This window comes from Panulirus ornatus, chromosome 2, assembly GCF_036320965.1.
Source record: "Panulirus ornatus isolate Po-2019 chromosome 2, ASM3632096v1, whole genome shotgun sequence".
NCBI lineage: Eukaryota > Metazoa > Arthropoda > Malacostraca > Decapoda > Palinuridae > Panulirus > Panulirus ornatus.
In genome coordinates, this window is record NC_092225.1 from 80,036,176 (window position 1) to 80,059,112 (window position 22,937).

Genomic DNA, 22,937 nt, shown 5'->3' on the forward strand with positions numbered 1-22,937 from the left:
ATTTAATGATTTTCCATGCATCTCTGTGACACTGTCCCCAAGTTTCTCTCTTCCATTAAATCAGTCAATTTCTTCTGTTTCTGCTCATCAGGCCCGGAGTTGGTTCGTGTTTCCTCTCTCTCTCTCTCTCTCTCTCTCTCTCTCTCTCTCTCTCTCTCTCTCTCTCTCTCTCTCTCTCTCTCTCTCATCACCCGTCTCTGGTCTCTGTGTTACAGGCATTTCCCATTATTATTTTCTTCTCGAGGACAGCCAGAGAGGACCCTCCTGGTTTCTGTTTCTGACTTTTTCCATTCCAGTGCGCCTTCTGTGGTTACGTTCCTCCTGGGTCCCTTCAACTGATCTGATTCAGACATTACCAACTTTGATTATGCTTCTCAGTTGCCATATTTTCTCTTCATGATCTTTGATTTAATGCTTCATTTTCCTCTTCCTCCAGTCACTGTAAATTATGAGTCAGTTTCTCTATAACACTCTCAAATCTCCCGCAGCCGTAATGTGCCACAAGATTAAACTTTTAATTCTTCTTTAATTTATTCTCCCTTCGACAACAGTGAACCCTCACAATGCCCTTCGTCCAGTCTCCTCACAGCAGACTTACCTACAGCTGTATGGTCCTTGTAGATCATCAGACACGACCATGATTCATGATCAACAATTCTAGCCTAACATCCTTCAGGGATTTCTCAAATTATCTCACGAGAGTTTTCGTTTCCTCCTCACCGTGAGGGATAGCCTCACTCAAAGTTTCAAAACAACTCTGTTAACTTCCTCGACTCCTGAGTGTTCGTAGCTAAGCTTATGAACCACAAATGATCGAACTTAAACAATTAGGAAGGTCGTCAGGATGGCTATTCACTTGGTACAGTTGCCTATTAATAACATTATTTTTCTTTTCGTTCATTGTTACACTCCTATAAACACTGTCAACAATGTGTCAGGTAACCAGCGTGTCACACCAACTATGTCTGGTCAACGGTGCGCCAGACACCATCAGCGTCAGGTCAACGGTGCGCCAGACACCACCAGCGTCGGGTCAACGGTGTGCCAGACACCACCAGCGTCAGGTCAACGGTGTGCCAGACACCACCAGCGTCAGGTCAACGGTGTGCCAGACACCACCAGCGTCAGGTCAACGGTGTGCCAGACACCACCAGTGGGTGGCGTCATCCGAGCCGGGGCGAGGCAGGTTCCTCACCCGGCCTCCCGCTATGCCCGGGCCGCTGACCCTAGTGTGGTGGGCGACGGATCCACCGATACCCTTCCTGGCCCGTGCTCGGTATATCTGCCTCTACACCCACGCCTTCTACATCCACGTCCCCTACATCCACGCCCTCTACACCCATGCCCCCTACGCTTACGCCCTCTAAACCCATACATTCTACCCCAACAACACCCCCTGCCACACCCCCTTGCATCCCCATAACGTACACTCACCAGAGCTCGACCTCGCCGCCTCCTACACGCACAGCAGTTACTCCCAGACTACCTACACCTGTGCCCCTTACGCCATCTACACCCAGACCGCAAGCATCTACGCCATCTGCTTCCAGAGTTAGCGAGGTGGCGCCAGGAACAAATGAAAAATAAAAAAGGCCTAGTCCGCTGATATCCATTCTCTAGCTGTCACGTGTAATGCACTGAAACCATAGCCACGTAGGCACAGCAGGCCTCACAAGCCTTTCCATGGTTTCCCACGGATACTTCACATGCCCTGGTTCAGTCCATTTAACACGTCGTCCCCTGTATACCAAATCGCTCCAATTCTCTCTCTAGCCTGTGAACATCTTTCAACCTCCTGCATATACAGGCTCCAAGCAGCGGAATCTTTTTGAAACCCACCTTTCCATGTATCATCTCTGGGGATAAGGGAATACTTCCCACGTATTCCCTGCGTGTCGTAAAAGGCGACTAAAAGGGGAGGGAGCGGGAGGGCTGGAAATCCTTACCTCCAGGTTCACTCTTCCAAAAGAAGGAACCGAACCGCGGTCCATCTATGTGGCAGGCAGTTATATATATATATATATATATATATATATATATATATATATATATATATATATATATATATATATATATATATATATTATTCAGGTATTACAGGACGCCACCAGCAACTGGTTTTACCGAGTGTATAACGTCACCTTTGCGGGGATTGTATCATCGGCCCAGGACGAGACAGAATGTACTATAGTCGAGAGGCTTCTCACTGCGCAGGAGTACATCATCTCCCTGCTCCTGACAGGAGCGTAGTCTCCGTTTCATCCCCCCCCCCCAACTAAAGGGGTGTTGCGGTTCTGTAATAACAGTAAAGTTCTGGAGGTTTCTTTGAAAAAAAAAAAAACACGTTAATTTCACTATATCTGAACTGGTTCCAGATGGAGTCAGCGTTGCGTGCTGTGTCGCTGTCGTGAGCACTGCAGGAGGCTGGCTGCCCTGCCCCTCAGGCCCTGGCTCACCACCTTCAGGAGTGTAGCCGCTGTGAGACCACCTCCCACACACTCCTGCCCTGTGTAGTGCTGTGCCAACGGTACTGGCTCTGGGGGGCGGTGTTACACTGCTGGCTCTGGGGGCGGTGGTACGGTGCTGTCTCTGGGGGCAGTGGTACGGTGCTGTCTCTGGGGGCGGTGTTACACTGCTGTCTCTGGGGGCGGTGTTACACTGCTGTCTCTGGGGGCGGTGTTACACTGCTGTCTCTGGGGGGATGTGGCGGTTCCGGTGGTACAAGAATGTTAATACATCTTACTTTTTTGCGTTTCATACATGTGTTGACTTTATTCTCTCAGTTTACCTCTGTCGCGTTCCATCCCACCCTCGTTCTCTGCGTCCTCCACAACGGCCATAAACAGCACTTGCAGGATCCGTCAAGCCTCCCTGGGGTTGGGAGACCTGTGTGGGGTGCTCCTCCTCCTCCTGGTCTCCTACCATCACCTTCACATTAAGCCCAGCGACCCCCCCACTCCCCACGTCGCTCTGCCCTTTGCTCCGCTGTTGCCACTGCCCACAACGCACGCCTCCGTCGCCCACCGGTGGTTAGGGTTGTGACCCAAAAATCGATCCGACGGGCCCAGCTTTTGAATCCCGGACAGGGGCAGCGGGCTCACAGCTAACCTAGCTGTTCATCCTCTCCTTTGAGGCAAGTCGATGAATGCGACTTTAGCGAGGGTGTGTATATTGTGTGTGTGTATGCAAGTTTATACACAGTATATATACAAGGTTAACAGGGTAATATAAGATCAGAAGTCTCTCCCACTTACTAATGCACAAATGGAAATCACACACGCACGCACACACACACACACACACACACACACACACACACACACACACACACACACACAAAGGGCCTCCGTGGTCACTAACCACGGGCCAGCCTGGGATAAGACTCGCACAGGTTCGAATCCTCAGGCTGACAATCGGCCTACACCAAACACAGGTGTTCATCTTCACATTGCGACTGGTCGATAAATGGGCACCGGATTTTGGTTGGTGTGTGTGTGTGTACAAACAGTAATGACATACGTACAGGATACCTTCTAAGGATCTTCCATGTTTCTGTGCCTTACAGACGATATTTTGCTCCTCAACCTCTGTAATTTCTCAATGTTCTCATCCCTCACTTACTATGTGTTGCACCAAACAAACTTTACTCCCATCTGTTAGAAAAAAATAAAGCAGCTCATAACGTTGACAAAAAAGCCACATATTATATATATATATATATATATATATATATATTTTTTTTTTTTTTTTTTTTTTTTTTTTTATACTTTGTCGCTGTCTCCCGCGTTTGCGAGGTAGCGCGAGGAAACAGACGAAAGAAATGGCCCAACCCCCATACACACGTACATACACACGTCCACACACGCAAATATACATACCTACACAGCTTTCCATGGTTTACCCCAGACGCTTCACATGCCTTGATTCAATCCACTGACAGCACGTCAACCCCTGTATACCACATCGCTCCAATTCACTCTATTCCTTGCCCTCCTTTCACCCTCCTGCATGTTCAGGCCCCGATCACACAAAATCTTTTTCACTCCATCTTTCCACCTCCAATTTGGTCTCCCTCTTCTCCTCGTTCCCTCCACCTCCGACACATATATCCTCTTGGTCAATCTTTCCTCACTCATTCTCTCCATGTGCCCAAACCATTTCAAAACACCCTCTTCTGCTCTCTCAACCACGCTCTTTTTATTTCCACACATCTCTCTTACCCTTACGTTACTTACTCGATCAAACCACCTCACACCACACATTGTCCTCAAACATCTCATTTCCAGCACATCCATCCTCCTACGCACAACTCTATCCATAGCCCACGCCTCGCAACCATACAACATTGTTGGAACCACTATTCCTTCAAACATACCCATTTTTGCTTTCCGAGATAATGTTCTCGACTTCCACACATTTTTCAAGGCTCCCAAAATTTTCGCCCCCTCCCCCACCCTATGATCCACTTCCGCTTCCATGGTTCCATCCGCTGACAGATCCACTCCCAGATATCTAAAACACTTCACTTCCTCCAGTTTTTCTCCATTCAAACTCACCTCCCAATTGACTTGACCCTCAACCCTACTGTACCTAATAACCTTGCTCTTATTCACATTTACTCTTAACTTTCTTCTTCCACACACTTTACCAAACTCAGTCACCAGCTTCTGCAGTTTCTCACATGAATCAGCCACCAGCGCTGTATCATCAGCGAACAACAACTGACTCACTTCCCAAGCTCTCTCAACCCCAACAGACTTCATACTTGCCCCTCTTTCCAGGACTCTTGCATTTACCTCCCTAACAACCCCATCCATAAACAAATTAAACAACCATGGAGACATCACACACCCCTGCCGCAAACCTACATTCACTGAGAACCAATCACTTTCCTCTCTTCCTACACGTACACATGCCTTACATCCTCGATAAAAACTTTTCACTGCTTCTAACAACTTGCCTCCCACACCATATATTCTTAATACCTTCCACAGAGCATCTCTATCAACTCTATCATATGCCTTCTCCAGATCCATAAATGCTACATACAAATCCATTTGCTTTTCTAAGTATTTCTCACATACATTCTTCAAAGCAAACACCTGATCCACACATCCTCTACCACTTCTGAAACCGCACTGCTCTTCCCCAATCTGATGCTCTGTACATGCCTTCACCCTCTCAATCAATACCCTCCCATATAGTTTACCAGGAATACTCAACAAACTTATACCTCTGTAATTTGAGCACTCACTCTTATCCCCTTTGCCTTTGTACAATGGCACTATGCACGCATTCCGCCAATCCTCAGGCACCTCACCATGAGTCATACATACATTAAATAACCTTACCAACCAGTCAACAATACAGTCACCCCCTTTTTTAATAAATTCCACTGCAATACCATCCAAACCTGCTGCCTTGCCGGCTTTCATCTTCCGCAAAGCTTTTACTACCTCTTCTCTGTTTACCAAATCATTTTCCCTAACCCTCTCACTTTGCACACCACCACGACCAAAACACCCTATATCTGCCACTCTGTCATCAGACACATTCAACAAACCTTCAAAATACTCATTCCATCTCCTTCTCACATCACCACTACTTGTTATCACCTCCCCATTTACGCCCTTCACTGAAGTTCCCATTTGCTCCCTTGTCTTACGCACCCTATTTACCTCCTTCCAGAACATCTTTTTATTCTCCCTAAAATTTACTGATAGTCTCTCACCCCAACTCTCATTTGCCCTTTTTTTCACCTCTTGCACCTTTCTCTTGACCTCCTGTCTCTTTCTTTTATACTTCTCCCACTCAATTGCATTTTTTCCCTGCAAAAATCGTCCAAATGCCTCTCTCTTCTCTTTCACTAATACTCTTACTTCTTCATCCCACCACTCACTACCCTTTCTAAACAGCCCACCTCCCACTCTTCTCATGCCACAAGCATCTTTTGCGCAATCCATCACTGATTCCCTAAATACATCCCATTCCTCCCCCACTCCCCTTACTTCCATTGTTCTCACCTTTTTCCATTCTGTACTCAGTCTCTCCTGGTACTTCCCCACACAGGTCTCCTTCCCAAGCTCACTTACTCTCACCACCTTCTTCACCCCAACATTCACTCCTCTTTTCTGAAAACCCTTACTAATCTTCACCTTAGCCTCCACAAGATAATGATCAGACATCCCTCCAGTTGTACCTCTCAGCACATTAACATCCAAAAGTCTCTCTTTCGCACGCTTGTCAATTAACACGTAATCCAATAACGCTCTCTGGCCATCTCTCCTGCTTACATAAGTATACTTATGTATATCTCGCTTTTTAAACCAGGTATTCCCAATCATCAGTCCTTTTTCAGCACATAAATCTACAAGCTCTTCACCATTTCCATTTACAACACTGAACACCCCATGCATACCAATTATTCCCTCAACTGCCACATTACTCACCTTTGCATTCAAATCACCCATCACTATAACCCGGTCTCGTGCATCAAAACCGCTAACACACTCATTCAGCTGCTCCCAAAACACTTGCCTCTCATGATCTTTCTTCTCATGCCCAGGTGCATATGCACCAATAATCACCCACCTCTCTCCATCAACTTTCAATTTTACCCATATTAATCGAGAATTTACTTTCTTACATTCTATCACATACTCCCACAACTCCTGTTTCAGGAGTATTGCTACTCCTTCCCTTGCTCTTGTCCTCTCACTAACCCCTGACTTCACTCCCCAGACATTTCCAAACCACTCTTCCCCTTTACCCTTGAGCTTCGTTTCACTCAGAGCCAAAACATCCAGGTTCCTTTCCTCAAACATACTACCTATCTCTCCTTTTTTCACATCTTGGTTACATCCACACACATTTAGGCACCCCACTCTGAGCCTTCGAGGAGGATGATCACTCCCCGCGTGACTCCTTCTTCTGTTTCCCATTTTAGAAAGTTAATACAAGGAGTTTATCCCGGCCACTTCACAAGCTCTGCTTACGTCCTGCACGTCGACCCTAGTATACCACATCGTTCCAACTCCCTCTATCCCGTACACACCTTTCACCCTCCTGTATGTTCAGGCCCAGATCACTAAATCTTTTCCACTCCATCCTTCCATCTCCACTTCGGTCTCCCCTCTCCTTATCACACATATATCTTCTTTGTCATCCTCTCGTCACTCATCCTCTCCATATGTCCAAACCATTGCATCATACTCACTTCAGCTCTCTCAACCACACACTTCTGATTACCACACATCTCTTACCCTCTCATTACTTACTAGATCATACCACATCACACCACAAAAACATTTTTTTTTCTCAATATTCTTATACAATATCGTTTGTAGGTTTGAGGGTGTGGATATGTACACCAGCAGGGTTGACCCGGAGCGTCTGTCCCACCAGCGTGACCACCAGGTCGTGACGCAATAATGGCAATGCAAATTTCACTGTCAGGATTGACGGACGCTGGTTGTGGAGTCAGCGGCTCGCGTCATGAGCGAACCACATTCTAGCGTGCACAGGGTAACGGGGCACCGCCCTCTAGCGCACGGCCCAACTCACCCCCGCACAAAAGAACGGTACAAATTGCTCATGAAAGTTCCCCAATCTAACCATCAGCTTTCCAACAATTACATCATGACTTACTTTCAGTTCTGTTTGACAAGTGTTCTTCCTGTATGTGACTGTATTACGAGACCCACTCTAATGCTGTATCCCGACCTGCCCTCACACGGCCTCTCAATGTTTCTCGGAGAAAATAGACCATTTTTCTAAGAATAGACATATCATTCACCGTTTTCTTTCATTCTCCTAAGTGCACAGAACGAAATACCTGAAAACGTTTTCGCGACTTTCTGAAAACGTTCCCGTGTCTACTGTAAACACTTTCCTCTCGATCTACACGAGGAAGGTTCGAGTCTTTTGTTGACATTCTCTGGCAGGATGTTGACGCGTCTGCACACATTTAGGTCTGATTGGCTGGTTATCTGGGCCTGAGGCCTCTCCAATACCAGGGTCATTAAGGCAGCTACATTTCAAGTTAGACCCACAAGCCGAATAAACTTAAAGATAATTTCACAATTATTTTGTCTATTTCAAAGAAACCTCTGAAATAATAATACTAACAACAACAATGATAATAATAATGACAATCATGATGATGACGTTGACGATAATAATAAATAAATAATAATAATGATAATAACAATTAAAGTAACAGAAGCAACGCTGTTATAAAGTTAAAACATATGTATCGTAATTACATATATCATTATTACACTCGGCAAAAATACTGCCTACTATCACCAACTTCAGCTTTAAGTTGAACTTAACTAGCAGTGTGGCCCTCGAGCACAACCGAACTAGACTTTTGAGGAAAACTTAAGATTCAATTCTCTCAGTGTATCTGACCCGTTGATGACTCCTCTCAGTGTATCTGACCCGTTGGTGACTTCACGCAGTGTACCTAACCCGTTGATGAGTCCCCCTCAGTGTACCTAACCCGTTGATGAGTCCCCTCAGTGTACCTAACCCGTTGATGAGTCCCCTCAGTGTACCTAACCCGTTGATGAGTCCCCTCAGTGTACCTAACCTGGTGATGAGTCCCCTCAGTGTACCTAACCTGGTGATGACGATTCATCTCTGAATACTTGACAGGTTTGAAAGTGACACTTGAACAACTGGGTCAGCCACATCATCCTGTAACTCGCGGGTTTTCTCTTATGGTTACTCATTAGCTTCACCAGACTCCCCAGAACCCTCCAACACTACACTCCCCAGAACCCTCCAACACTACACTCCCCAGAACCCTCCAACACTACACTCCCCAGAACCCTCCAACACTACACTCCCCAGAACCCTCCAACACTACACTCCCAGAACCCTACACCCCCAAGACTCTCCAACACTACACACCCCAGAACCCTCCAACACTACACTCCCAGAACCCTACACCCCCAAGACTCTCCAGCACTACACTCCCCAGAACCCTCCAACACTACACTCCCCAGAACCCTCCAACACTACACTCCCCAGAACCCTCCAACACTACACTCCCCAGAACCCTCCAACACTACACTCCCCAGAACCCTCCAACACTACACTCCCCAGAACCCTCCAACACTACACTCCCCAGAACCCTCCAACACTACACTCCCCAGAACCCTCCAACACTACACTCCCAGAACCCTACACCCCCAAGACTCTCCAACACTACACTCCCCAGAACCCTCCAACACTACACTCCCCAGAACCCTCCAACACTACACTCCCCAGAACCCTCCAACACTACACTCCCCAGAACCCTCCAACACTACACTCCCCAGAACCCTCCAACACTACACTCCCCAGAACCCTCCAACACTACACTCCCCAGAACCCTCCAACACTACACTCCCCAGAACCCTCCAACACTACACTCCCCAGAACCCTCCAACACTACAATCCCCAGAACCCTCCAACACTACACTCCCCAGAACCCTCCAAAACTACACTCCCCAGAACCCTCCAAAACTACACTCCCCAGAACCCTCCAAAACTACACTCCCAAGATCCCTCCAACACTACACTCCAGAACCCTCCAACACTACACTCCAGAACCCTCCAACACTACACTCCCCAGAACCCTCCAACACTACACTCCCAGAACCCTCCAACACTACACTCCCCAGAACCCTCCAACACTACACTCCCCAGAACCCTCCAACACTACACTCCCAGAACCCTCCAACACTACACTCCCCAGAACCCTCCAACACTACACTCCCAAGAACCCTCCAACACTACACCCAACCCTCCAACTACACTCCAGAACCCTCCAACACTACACTCCCAGAACCCTCCAACACTACACTCCCAGAACCTCCAACACTACACTCCCAGAACCCTCCAACACTACATCCCCAGAACCCTCCAACACTACACTCCCAAGATCCCTCCAACACTACACTCCCCAGAACCCTCCAACACTACACTCCCCAGAACCCTCCAACACTACACTCCCCAGAACCCTCCAACACTACACTCCCCAGAACCCTCCAACACTACACTCCCCAGAACCCTCCAACACTACACTCCCCAGAACCCTCCAACACTACACTCCCCAGAACCCTCCAACACTACACTCCCCAGAACCCTCCAACACTACACTCCCCAGAACCCTCCAACACTACACTCCCCAGAACCCTCCAACACTACACTCCCCAGAACCCTCCAACACTACACTCCCAAGAACCCTCCAACACTACAATCCCCAGAACCCTCCAACACTACACTCCCCAGAACCCTCCAACACTACAATCCCCAGAACCCTCCAACACTACACTCCCAAGAACCCTCCAACACTACACTCCCCAGAACCCTCCAACACTACACTCCCAAGAACCCTCCAACACTACACTCCCAAGAACCCTCCAATACCGTACTCCTACCAACCCTCCCGCAAACCTCAGCTTCCCATATTCTCTCTACAATCGCCTTAAATTGTTAGAAAACGTAGACCCGTCGTCGCCTACGCACAGTGATGTGACCTGACCCGTTAACCAACCTGTTCACACCCGGAGTACAGTAACGTTACAACACGCCCACTTACATCGCCTGAATACATACCGTTACACTGTGCGTACGATAGTATGCGTAACATCATTTTACGCTCTTGAGTACGATAACTTCCCAAATCAGTACGATACCTTCAGGAGGCTGTCCACACAACAGTTACACACACGAGTGTCGCAAATCCCTTAATGGTCACAAAAAATCGATCCCTCAAACATAAAATCATCTGCTACTGCAGACTTGTTAAAGTCTCGCCCATAAAGACTGTATTTATGGGGTAACTATGTCATTAAGTCTTCATATTTCACGGGATCTCTCTCTCTCTCTCTCTCTCTCTCTCTCTCTCTCTCTCTCTCCCAGACACTTGCAAGGCCACCACCACACACCACGTCAGGTAGAGCAAAACCCAGGTATAATGTCACAGTGTTTAGCCAAACGATATCTTTTTCAAGGACTAACTACAAAAAAAAAGATAAACAAAAACATAAACTTCCGAACGAGTGTCCTTGATGGGGTGGTGGTGGGGGGGGGGGGGGGGAAGCAGCATGTCTGCACCTCGTCGGAATTTCCCAACAAACACAAAACAGTAAACAACTGCAGAACAGTAAGCAAACACTCCCATGTTTCCCAACAGAAAACGAGCGACAGGCAGAACCACAAGGACAAAAACCAACACAAAAATGAGGAAATGGTAATAATATCAAGACTCTCGAACCAACAACATAACACATTTTTTTTATCCCACGAAAAAAAAATGGCTACACAATGACAACAATCACTACAAAACAAGACAACAGAACCGGACTGTAATTCACCAGAATTATCCACAAAGATATTTCCAGAGTTTGCTAACGCTACGACAGGAAAGTAGTAACCCCCCCCCCCAAAAAAAAAAAAAATACAGATGTGGGAAGAAAACGATAATTCAGTGGTATGAGAAAGTCTCGGTAAACAAGGAACCTGGAATGAACCGAGTGACAGTACGAAGCCTGGCACCAGCGGGTCAGGTCCACCAATCCTGCCTCCAGCAAGATCATGAGACAACTTGAAAACCCGCCCGGGACATGGAATGAAACCAGTAAGACGGTAACTGTAAGAACTAAAAAGATAAAAAAAAAATAAGATACGAGGACATAAACCAGGTGAATAAGAATAAAAGGACAAGTATGATAAAAGAGCAGATGGCCAGAAGAGAGAGAGAGAGAGAGAGAGAGAGGGAGAGAGAGAGTCAGCAAGGTCCAGTGGGCGGCGGACTGCCACTTTCACAAGCGCCACCGGCACACTCACACACAGGAGACCTTGAGGGACCTTCAACTGGCTCACCTCGTGATGTCTCCTGCGGCGCTATGGAGGCTTGAGCAGCCAGGCTCCATAGACGGTGGGCGGGGCAAGAAGTGGGCTGTTACGGGGGTGCATCGGGAGGGTGGGGCTCCGGGCGAGGATGACATACTGCGTAGTGGAGAGGTACTGGGGAGAGTGCTATACAATGGGGAGAGTGCTATACGGTGCTATAAGGTGGATTTTAGCGGTTTCTGGTTGTCTCTAATGCCTCTGTTTGGGTCAGGTTGCGAATAAAGAGTACGGGAACCCGAGTGGGAATACAGTGTTTTACTGGGTTGGTGCATTAATGATGAGCTTATACAGGTGGTTATGAGTTGAGGTAAGAGAAGGTGAGGGAAAATGAGATGAGGGTGGCAGGGTTGCTGTGGCACTGGGGTAGGTGCACGGGGTGAGGACTTTCCGTGGAAGAGTTCCATGAATGCAATCTCGAGAAGCTTCTGCAGGAGGAAGACGATGTAGGTCCAGTAGCTCAAGCTGCTTTTCAAGATAGGATGTGGCAACATGCCATGTACCACCTGCAGAAGGGGTAGAAGTCAGAGTACCCAGGCTGGTGTATCAGTGAATCCCTACAGGAGAAAGGCAAGTCAGGAGTCACATGGCAGACCATTCCAGGCGCACCTCAGTGTCTAAAAGTCAGGTGCTGACTGTAATGTTGCACGCGGCTGCTGAACATCTGCATCATGTGACATTCTCCACCTCCTTGTAGTACTGTGTGTGTGTGTGTGTGTGTGTTCCGTCCTCTTGCCTCATTTGATGTCTCCCATTTCTTGGCCCTGAGATTGTATCCTTTCTTTCTCACACCCTTACCTCCTTGTGTGGTCTGTAAGTTTCTTAGCTTGTCTTAGTACCTCCTGTCTACATAATAATTCCACATGGAACTGTATAATAACTGGTTCGTCCCCTTACAATATCTTGGCCATATATATCAAAATTCCTCACTTTTTAATCAAAACTTCGTTCGCAATGTCTCTCGTCCCTAGTGGTCATGTAATCAACATTCCAGTCTTCACCATCCACTTCACTCTGGAATTTGGCCCTCTGCCCGTCCATCTTTTTTCTTCAAACTGTTGGAGAGACAAGAGTCCACATCGAAGTCGGGCCTTAATTGAAATATGATAAAGTTTAATGAGAAAGAAGAAAAAAAAGATAAAAACTAAGAATTTTACAGGAAAGAAAAACCTGCCAATTAAAACCAGTCAGAACACAAGTGTTAGGAGAGACATGAGGGCGTCGGAGAGAGCTCCAAAAAGCTTCGAGGTGTAGGGAAAATCATATCAAAACGTTCCATCCTTGAGGTGCTAACCGCCACAGTAATCATAGGACGTAGCAGCTCGCCGAAAAGTACGTGGTTTAGCTCAGGAACAAAAAAACAAAGTAATGCGTATGTAAGACGGAAAATGAACTGCAATTACAGCGTCGGGCGAGTGAGTCAAGTTGAGAGATTAAAAAATGGAGCTAGAACCACCCCAGATGTGTGAGCAGTACCCCCATACAAGGACGGATCAGTCCTTTGTTAAACAGACTAATTGTTTAGATGGGAAGAACTCAAACATCTAAACAGAACTCCTAATTAACTAGAGACAGACTTAGCTATTTGTGTAAGGTTAGGTTTCCAAGACAGGTTAGATGTTACAGAGACACCCATTACCAACGATCACTGCGTTAAGTGGTAAACGTAAGATCCATCAAAAGAGATAGGAAAGTTGTGAGGGATTTCAATGTTGGACAGACAACCAGAAATATGGTTCTGGAGGTATCAAACTTAACCACGCTCTGGGTCTTCCGCGCTGAAATTCTCGTGTTCTAAGTTGACTGAAGCCGTGTCGAGACCAGATGTAGATTGAGCAAGAGAGGATGGGGCAGCTTTGAAGGAAGTGGAGGAATGCAGTGTTGAGTCATTAACATACAAGTTTATTTGGTGGTTTGTTGAATAAAAGTAATCGTTCAAATGTAGGAGGGTGTAAGCGACAAAACAGTACCTTGAAGGACACTGCTATTGATGGGGAAACGGGAAGAGGTTGATCCATCAACATCTAGAGAGAGAGACAGAGATCAACCGGAGAGCAAGCGACATATAAAGAAACAGAGCGAGGGAGGGAGGCGAAAAGAGGGGAGCTTGGAGAGGAGACCTCTTTGCCATACCCTGTCTAACGCTTTTGATTTACATCAAAGTTTTCTGTATCGGATTCTCCAAAATCTCTTAGGGAGTATGACCAGACATAAGCAAAATCAGTACAGGATATCACCGGTGGATCTTTCATTGCGGAAGTCATATTGATGATGAGTGAGAAGACTAAGTGTGTTAAGATGCTTCACGAGATGGGAATGAGGGAGGGATCTGAGGGTCAAAGCAACATGACGATAGTTGGTAGGGTCAGAGCGGTCACCCTTCTTCGAGACGGGATGGACCAATACAAGTTTCCACGAAGATGGAAAAGTTTTGTTTTCTAAATAAAAACGGAACATCTGATCCACAAGTCCTGAAAGAAGTGTTTTATGGACAAGAGATTACAGGCAGGGGCGTAGGAGTGGTGAGAGGAGCATCAGGAGGTGAGGGAATGTTCGAGTCATCCAAGGTGGAGTCAAGAGGAGAAAATAGAACCAAATTGAGTTCCTTTACGTCTATCAAACTCCTGCTTCAACGATCTCTTTAACATCAGTGCCACACACTTGACTTCTAAATCGTTTAGTGCTGATTCACCAACCTCCATGTCAATGGCTTTCTCTAAAACCTTTAACTCGTCAAAAAGCATTGATCCTGTAAACTCGGCACATTTTCAAACCTGTCATCTACCAGACCATAAATCTCCACGATTGTTCTGTCTCCAACAATGCATGATATTCTCTCAACAACTTCATCCAATTTCCTGTGCCTCTGTGTCACAATGTCCCCAGGTCTCTCTGTTCCACAGCATCAGATTCAATGCTCTGATTCTACTGAACACACTCAGAAATTGCTCTTGCTCTTCCTCCACGCCCACTGTTATCAAGTCTCAGTACTCCGTCTTATGGGCATTTCCTTTGTCGAACTGTCTTTAGGAAACTGTGTGTGTGTGTGTGTGTGTGTGTGTGTGTGTGTGTGTGTGTGTGTGTTACACCTACTGAAGCACATCAGTCTACATGGATCAGGTAACATATTAGCAAGCTTGAATACATGTTATAACAGAGCCAAGCCGACAGTGGTGTCTGGCTGTGCTTATCATGGCTGGGGGAAGAGGGGGGGGGAGGCTTTGCTTGGGGTGGGTAGTGAGGGGGTGGATATGAAGGTGGGGGGGAGTATGGGGGGGGTACAGAGGGGTGAGGCAGAAGGCAGGAGGCAAGTAGTGTGGCTGGAGACTTGTGGCTTGAAGCCTGGTGGGTGGAGCGGCCTGTGTGTAGGCTTGCTTATTAGGGCGAGAACTGGCTGTGGTGGAGGTTGGAGCGGTACTGAGGTAGTGTAGTGGTGGGGGTGTCGTGGGCGTGAGTGTAGGCGTAGTAGAATAGTGGAGGGTGTACAGGGTGTGTACTGAGGAGAGTGGACTTGGAGGGAGGTTGTAATATAGTACGGAGTAAGGTGAACTGTAAAGTGTGGTGGTGTAGAGAAGGAGGTGTACTGGGGAGGTGTCGTCGTGTATGGAAGATGTGGCATAGTGGGGAAGGTCTAATGGAGAAGGTGTAATGGAGATGTGTGGCGGAAGGGTGCACTGGGGAAGTGTGTTGGAGTAGTGTCAGAAACGCACTAGTGAAGTGTGGTGTATCAGGTGTAAACATTTCCCCAGTTGGCTATACTTTTGAGGAGAAAGATCAACGTGAGGGATAATGGTAGTGTCCATTATAAAGAAACTAGGAAACAATACAAGAAACACTCATGAATCTGACATAAAAGCTAAAACACTGGAAGACATAAACAGACCAAACCCAGGGTACTGAAAAAATAAAATGAAACTCAGGTTATCGAGCTAAGAGATAAGAGGGAATGATAAGAAGCTGCAGCTGACAGACAGACGATGGAAGATGATGAAACTGAAGCAACAGGGGCACCGAAATCCTAGTCAAAATAAGGTTGAAACAGAAGCAGATAACTGGGGGAATGACAGTGACAAGGTCAGTATCTGTCCTGGTGTGGTCGCTGGTACTGGCACTCCGACTTGTCCAGTTTCCTGTTCCCGGACTAATATGAAGTCGAAAGCGCGCCACTCTGGTGAGTGTTCATTGTTTACCTCACAAGCAACTGTTATTACCTCGGGGGAAAGTATTCTTAAGGCCCATACGTCATGATGACTGGGGGCTGCGACCCTCGCGATCCCACGCGAATACATCTGGCTGCACCCCAGCAGATACATGACAGCTTCTTCAGCATCCGTGATGGTGATGACGAATGGCCTAATGCAGACACACACTCGTCACACGAAGAAAGAGATTCTGAATTTGAGACTGCGTCAGTGAGAGCGCCATCTTGAAGCACAAGTGAAAGGTTGATGAACACATTATTGACCCAGAGACTCGGCCACACCTCACCACGGAACCCCCTACGTCGTATGAATATAATAACATAAACCTAAGGAACAAGACCTTATTAACAGACAAGCCTTTTCAATAACCGGTAACAGATGACTGTCTGGTGCTTTTCAAAACAAACCTTGGCTTTAGACAATATATGCCATGCGAGACACAAACATAGATTACAGTGCCCTGTATACTGTATGATTGTATAGCAGAACTGTATGAGACGTGACTCTGCATTAATGTAGGGAGAGAGATGTCGAACCAAGTGACCTCCCTCCCCCTCCACCTCGTGGGTTCTGGCGCAGTGGTGAACATATTGATGTACTGATATTTGAGTAAAGGTCACATGTGTACACAGCCAACCGGTAGACCAACCCAGACTTATGTAAAAACAGTGCGGAGTGTGGCACTGTCACACATACAGGGAATTTCTGCTAAACTAAAGCCAAGTGTGAATATCACACACACAGAAACACACACACACACACACACACACACACACACACACACACACACACATTATCATAGCACTGCAGTGGCATGATAAGGGCGATGCTTCAAACACTACACACTGGGAACATGGTCCATATGGGAGAGGGCTGATATCACCACACGCATGAGATGAGGGGAAAAAACATGACGTAATTCATTATAGTCAGAAATTTCGTTTGGTGGACAAAGCCAGACATGCAGACAGGATCGGCTGAATGTCAAAAACATTAGAGTGATGTAGGAAAGCATTTTTCTTTTCCATAATGAATATTGAACGAGATGTTGCCGCCAAAAACCATGTCCTGGCAGTGGTGTTACGAAAGGCCAATCACGTACTGGGTGTGGTAGTGCGTCACTAAATGGATCACATCTACGGACAGATTGACATTCTAACGAAACTCTGTACAGAGACAAAAACATCGAAAAATTTATCATGTGTACAAACACACACACACACAAAGGAAGTGAAAGACACACGAGTACTGATACAGAGAACGTCATGTGACACAGTGCTTTGAGAATGTTCCACGAACCGAGACACACACACATTGGAAAATCATACCGCACCTCTGCTGGACTCGCGTGTACGTGGGTTGCTGGAACTCCATATCCCAACGCAAGCTTTTCCTCCATACCCCTCGTAACAACACGCAATTCACGCGAGTTTTTATCCTCAATCACGAATCTTTATCGCTAGGGATAAGGGGTGAAGGAAACGACTCGTGAAGGAAACGACTCACATATCGTCACTCCAACGCGTCGTAGGAGGCGACCGACAGGGGAGGAGGAGGGTTGGCGCGCTGGACACCCTCCCCTCCATGTATCATGTTCCATAAACAGGAACAAAGGAAAGAACCAAGCGAGGATTTCATCTCAGGAGTCAGGGTTCGATACCAATGTACATGGATGTAATTAGTACCAGAAGGAGGGGCCTATGCATGTGTACACACGTTATTTGCGTATATATTATATATATATATATATATATATATATATATATATATATATATATATATATATATATATATATATATATATATATATATACGTAGTACGTAAAGATTTTTCGGGCGACTTTAGCAAGCGTGTGAGGAGCCAGAGGGTGATGACACGTGACTGGCCACTAACTTGTTTACCCTTATACTGGTCGGCCATGAGCCGGGCCGGCCGACCAACAGGAGGAAAACTAACGCATCTTATACAGCATCAATGATGGTCGTGTATACCGACTTCTGGTTTAACGTCCAGCTCATCTCGAGTACTGCACTAGTGCCCGGGGGAGAGTTCCCACCACCAGCTCATCTCGAGTACTGCACTAGTGCCCGGGGGAGAGTTCCCACCACCAGCTCATCTCGAGTACTGCACTAGTGCCCGGGGGAGAGTTCCCACCACCAGCTCATCTCGAGTACTGCACTAGTGCCCGGGGGAGAGTTCCCACCACCAGCTCATCTCGAGTACTGCACTAGTGCCCGGGGGAGAGTTCCCACCACCAGCTCATCTCGAGTACTGCACTAGTGCCCGGGGGAGAGTTCCCACCACCAGCTCATCTCGAGTACTGCACTAGTGCCCGGGGGAGAGTTCCCACCACCAGCTCATCTCGAGTACTGCACTAGTGCCCGGGGGAGAGTTCCCACCACCAGCTCATCTCGAGTACTGCACTAGTGCCCGGGGGAGAGTTCCCACCACCAGCTCATCTCGAGTACTGCACTAGTGCCCGGGGGAGAGTTCCCACCACCAGCTCATCTCGAGTACTGCACTAGTGCCCGGGGGAGAGTTCCCACCACCAGCTCATCTCGAGTACTGCACTAGTGCCCGGGGGAGAGTTCCCACCACCAGCTCATCTCGAGTACTGCACTAGTGCCCGGGGGAGAGTTCCCACCACCAGCTCATCTCGAGTACTGCACTAGTGCCCGGGGGAGAGTTCCCACCACCAGCTCATCTCGAGTACTGCACTAGTGCCCGGGGGAGAGTTCCCACCACCAGCTCATCTCGAGTACTGCACTAGTGCCCGGGGGAGAGTTCCCACCACCAGCTCATCTCGAGTACTGCACTAGTGCCCGGGGGAGAGTTCCCACCACCAGCTCATCTCGAGTACTGCACTAGTGCCCGGGGGAGAGTTCCCACCACCAGCTCATCTCGAGTACTGCACTAGTGCCCGGGGGAGAGTTCCCACCACCAGCTCATCTCGAGTACTGCACTAGTGCCCGGGGGAGAGTTCCCACCACCAGCTCATCTCGAGTACTGCACTAGTGCCCGGGGGAGAGTTCCCACCACCAGCTCATCTCGAGTACTGCACTAGTGCCCGGGGGAGAGTTCCCACCACCAGCTCATCTCGAGTACTGCACTAGTGCCCGGGGGAGAGTTCCCACCACCAGCTCATCTCGAGTACTGCACTAGTGCCCGGGGGAGAGTTCCCACCACCAGCTCATCTCGAGTACTGCACTAGTGCCCGGGGGAGAGTTCCCACCACCAGCTCATCTCGAGTACTGCACTAGTGCCCGGGGGAGAGTTCCCACCACCAGCTCATCTCGAGTACTGCACTAGTGCCCGGGGGAGAGTTCCCACCACCAGCTCATCTCGAGTACTGCACTAGTGCCCGGGGGAGAGTTCCCACCACCAGCTCATCTCGAGTACTGCACTAGTGCCCGGGGGAGAGTTCCCACCACCAGCTCATCTCGAGTACTGCACTAGTGCCCGGGGGAGAGTTCCCACCACCAGCTCATCTCGAGTACTGCACTAGTGCCCGGGGGAGAGTTCCCACCACCAGCTCATCTCGAGTACTGCACTAGTGCCCGGGGGAGAGTTCCCACCACCAGCTCATCTCGAGTACTGCACTAGTGCCCGGGGGAGAGTTCCCACCACCAGCTCATCTCGAGTACTGCACTAGTGCCCGGGGGAGAGTTCCCACCACCAGCTCATCTCGAGTACTGCACTAGTGCCCGGGGGAGAGTTCCCACCACCAGCTCATCTCGAGTACTGCACTAGTGCCCGGGGGAGAGTTCCCACCACCAGCTCATCTCGAGTACTGCACTAGTGCCCGGGGGAGAGTTCCCACCACCAGCTCATCTCGAGTACTGCACTAGTGCCCGGGGGAGAGTTCCCACCACCAGCTCATCTCGAGTACTGCACTAGTGCCCGGGGGAGAGTTCCCACCACCAGCTCATCTCGAGTACTGCACTAGTGCCCGGGGGAGAGTTCCCACCACCAGCTCATCTCGAGTACTGCACTAGTGCCCGGGGGAGAGTTCCCACCACCAGCTCATCTCGAGTACTGCACTAGTGCCCGGGGGAGAGTTCCCACCACCAGCTCATCTCGAGTACTGCACTAGTGCCCGGGGGAGAGTTCCCACCACCAGCTCATCTCGAGTACTGCACTAGTGCCCGGGGGAGAGTTCCCACCACCAGCTCATCTCGAGTACTGCACTAGTGCCCGGGGGAGAGTTCCCACCACCAGCTCATCTCGAGTACTGCACTAGTGCCCGGGGGAGAGTTCCCACCACCAGCTCATCTCGAGTACTGCACTAGTGCCCGGGGGAGAGTTCCCACCACCAGCTCATCTCGAGTACTGCACTAGTGCCCGGGGGAGAGTTCCCACCACCAGCTCATCTCGAGTACTGCACTAGTGCCCGGGGGAGAGTTCCCACCACCAGCTCATCTCGAGTACTGCACTAGTGCCCGGGGGAGAGTTCCCACCACCAGCTCATCTCGAGTACTGCACTAGTGCCCGGGGGAGAGTTCCCACCACCAGCTCATCTCGAGTACTGCACTAGTGCCCGGGGGAGAGTTCCCACCACCAGCTCATCTCGAGTACTGCACTAGTGCCCGGGGGAGAGTTCCCACCACCAGCTCATCTCGAGTACTGCACTAGTGCCCGGGGGAGAGTTCCCACCACCAGCTCATCTCGAGTACTGCACTAGTGCCCGGGGGAGAGTTCCCACCACCAGCTCATCTCGAGTACTGCACTAGTGCCCGGGGGAGAGTTCCCACCACCAGCTCATCTCGAGTACTGCACTAGTGCCCGGGGGAGAGTTCCCACCACCAGCTCATCTCGAGTACTGCACTAGTGCCCGGGGGAGAGTTCCCACCACCAGCTCATCTCGAGTACTGCACTAGTGCCCGGGGGAGAGTTCCCACCACCAGCTCATCTCGAGTACTGCACTAGTGCCCGGGGGAGAGTTCCCACCACCAGCTCATCTCGAGTACTGCACTAGTGCCCGGGGGAGAGTTCCCACCACCAGCTCATCTCGAGTACTGCACTAGTGCCCGGGGGAGAGTTCCCACCACCAGCTCATCTCGAGTACTGCACTAGTGCCCGGGGGAGAGTTCCCACCACCAGCTCATCTCGAGTACTGCACTAGTGCCCGGGGGAGAGTTCCCACCACCAGCTCATCTCGAGTACTGCACTAGTGCCCGGGGGAGAGTTCCCACCACCAGCTCATCTCGAGTACTGCACTAGTGCCCGGGGGAGAGTTCCCACCACCAGCTCATCTCGAGTACTGCACTAGTGCCCGGGGGAGAGTTCCCACCACCAGCTCATCTCGAGTACTGCACTAGTGCCCGGGGGAGAGTTCCCACCACCAGCTCATCTCGAGTACTGCACTAGTGCCCGGGGGAGAGTTCCCACCACCAGCTCATCTCGAGTACTGCACTAGTGCCCGGGGGAGAGTTCCCACCACCAGCTCATCTCGAGTACTGCACTAGTGCCCGGGGGAGAGTTCCCACCACCAGCTCATCTCGAGTACTGCACTAGTGCCCGGGGGAGAGTTCCCACCACCAGCTCATCTCGAGTACTGCACTAGTGCCCGGGGGAGAGTTCCCACCACCAGCTCATCTCGAGTACTGCACTAGTGCCCGGGGGAGAGTTCCCACCACCAGCTCATCTCGAGTACTGCACTAGTGCCCGGGGGAGAGTTCCCACCACCAGCTCATCTCGAGTACTGCACTAGTGCCCGGGGGAGAGTTCCCACCACCAGCTCATCTCGAGTACTGCACTAGTGCCCGGGGGAGAGTTCCCACCACCAGCTCATCTCGAGTACTGCACTAGTGCCCGGGGGAGAGTTCCCACCACCAGCTCATCTCGAGTACTGCACTAGTGCCCGGGGGAGAGTTCCCACCACCAGCTCATCTCGAGTACTGCACTAGTGCCCGGGGGAGAGTTCCCACCACCAGCTCATCTCGAGTACTGCACTAGTGCCCGGGGGAGAGTTCCCACCACCAGCTCATCTCGAGTACTGCACTAGTGCCCGGGGGAGAGTTCCCACCACCAGCTCATCTCGAGTACTGCACTAGTGCCCGGGGGAGAGTTCCCACCACCAGCTCATCTCGAGTACTGCACTAGTGCCCGGGGGAGAGTTCCCACCACCAGCTCATCTCGAGTACTGCACTAGTGCCCGGGGGAGAGTTCCCACCACCAGCTCATCTCGAGTACTGCACTAGTGCCCGGGGGAGAGTTCCCACCACCAGCTCATCTCGAGTACTGCACTAGTGCCCGGGGGAGAGTTCCCACCACCAGCTCATCTCGAGTACTGCACTAGTGCCCGGGGGAGAGTTCCCACCACCAGCTCATCTCGAGTACTGCACTAGTGCCCGGGGGAGAGTTCCCACCACCAGCTCATCTCGAGTACTGCACTAGTGCCCGGGGGAGAGTTCCCACCACCAGCTCATCTCGAGTACTGCACTAGTGCCCGGGGGAGAGTTCCCACCACCAGCTCATCTCGAGTACTGCACTAGTGCCCGGGGGAGAGTTCCCACCACCAGCTCATCTCGAGTACTGCACTAGTGCCCGGGGGAGAGTTCCCACCACCAGCTCATCTCGAGTACTGCACTAGTGCCCGGGGGAGAGTTCCCACCACCAGCTCATCTCGAGTACTGCACTAGTGCCCTGGGGAGAGTTCCCACCACCAGCTCATCTCGAGTACTGCACTAGTGCCCGGGGGAGAGTTCCCACCGCTAGCTGATCTAGTATGACGTGCTGCTAACTTGATCAGGTGTAGGGAGGGGCAGGTGGAGGATGGAGGGGAGGCGTCATTGCTCAACTAAAACGCAATGTCAGGTACATCCGTGTCC

General features: G+C 49.7%; 1 protein-coding gene across 3 annotated transcripts in view; it reads right to left on the minus strand.

Annotated features, from left to right (window-relative positions):
• T48 (FU domain-containing protein T48) overlaps positions 1-22,937 on the minus strand; it is a 141,303-nt gene that overhangs the window by 83,511 nt on the left and 34,855 nt on the right. Inside the window, exon 2 of one of the 3 annotated variants that reach the window (XM_071678212.1) lies at positions 12,835-12,959. The exons of the other annotated variants lie outside the window; for them this stretch is intronic. The gene's annotated coding sequence lies outside the window, so the exon portion shown is untranslated. The remainder of the gene's footprint in view (positions 1-12,834; positions 12,960-22,937) is intronic. 3 annotated transcript variants of the gene reach the window in all.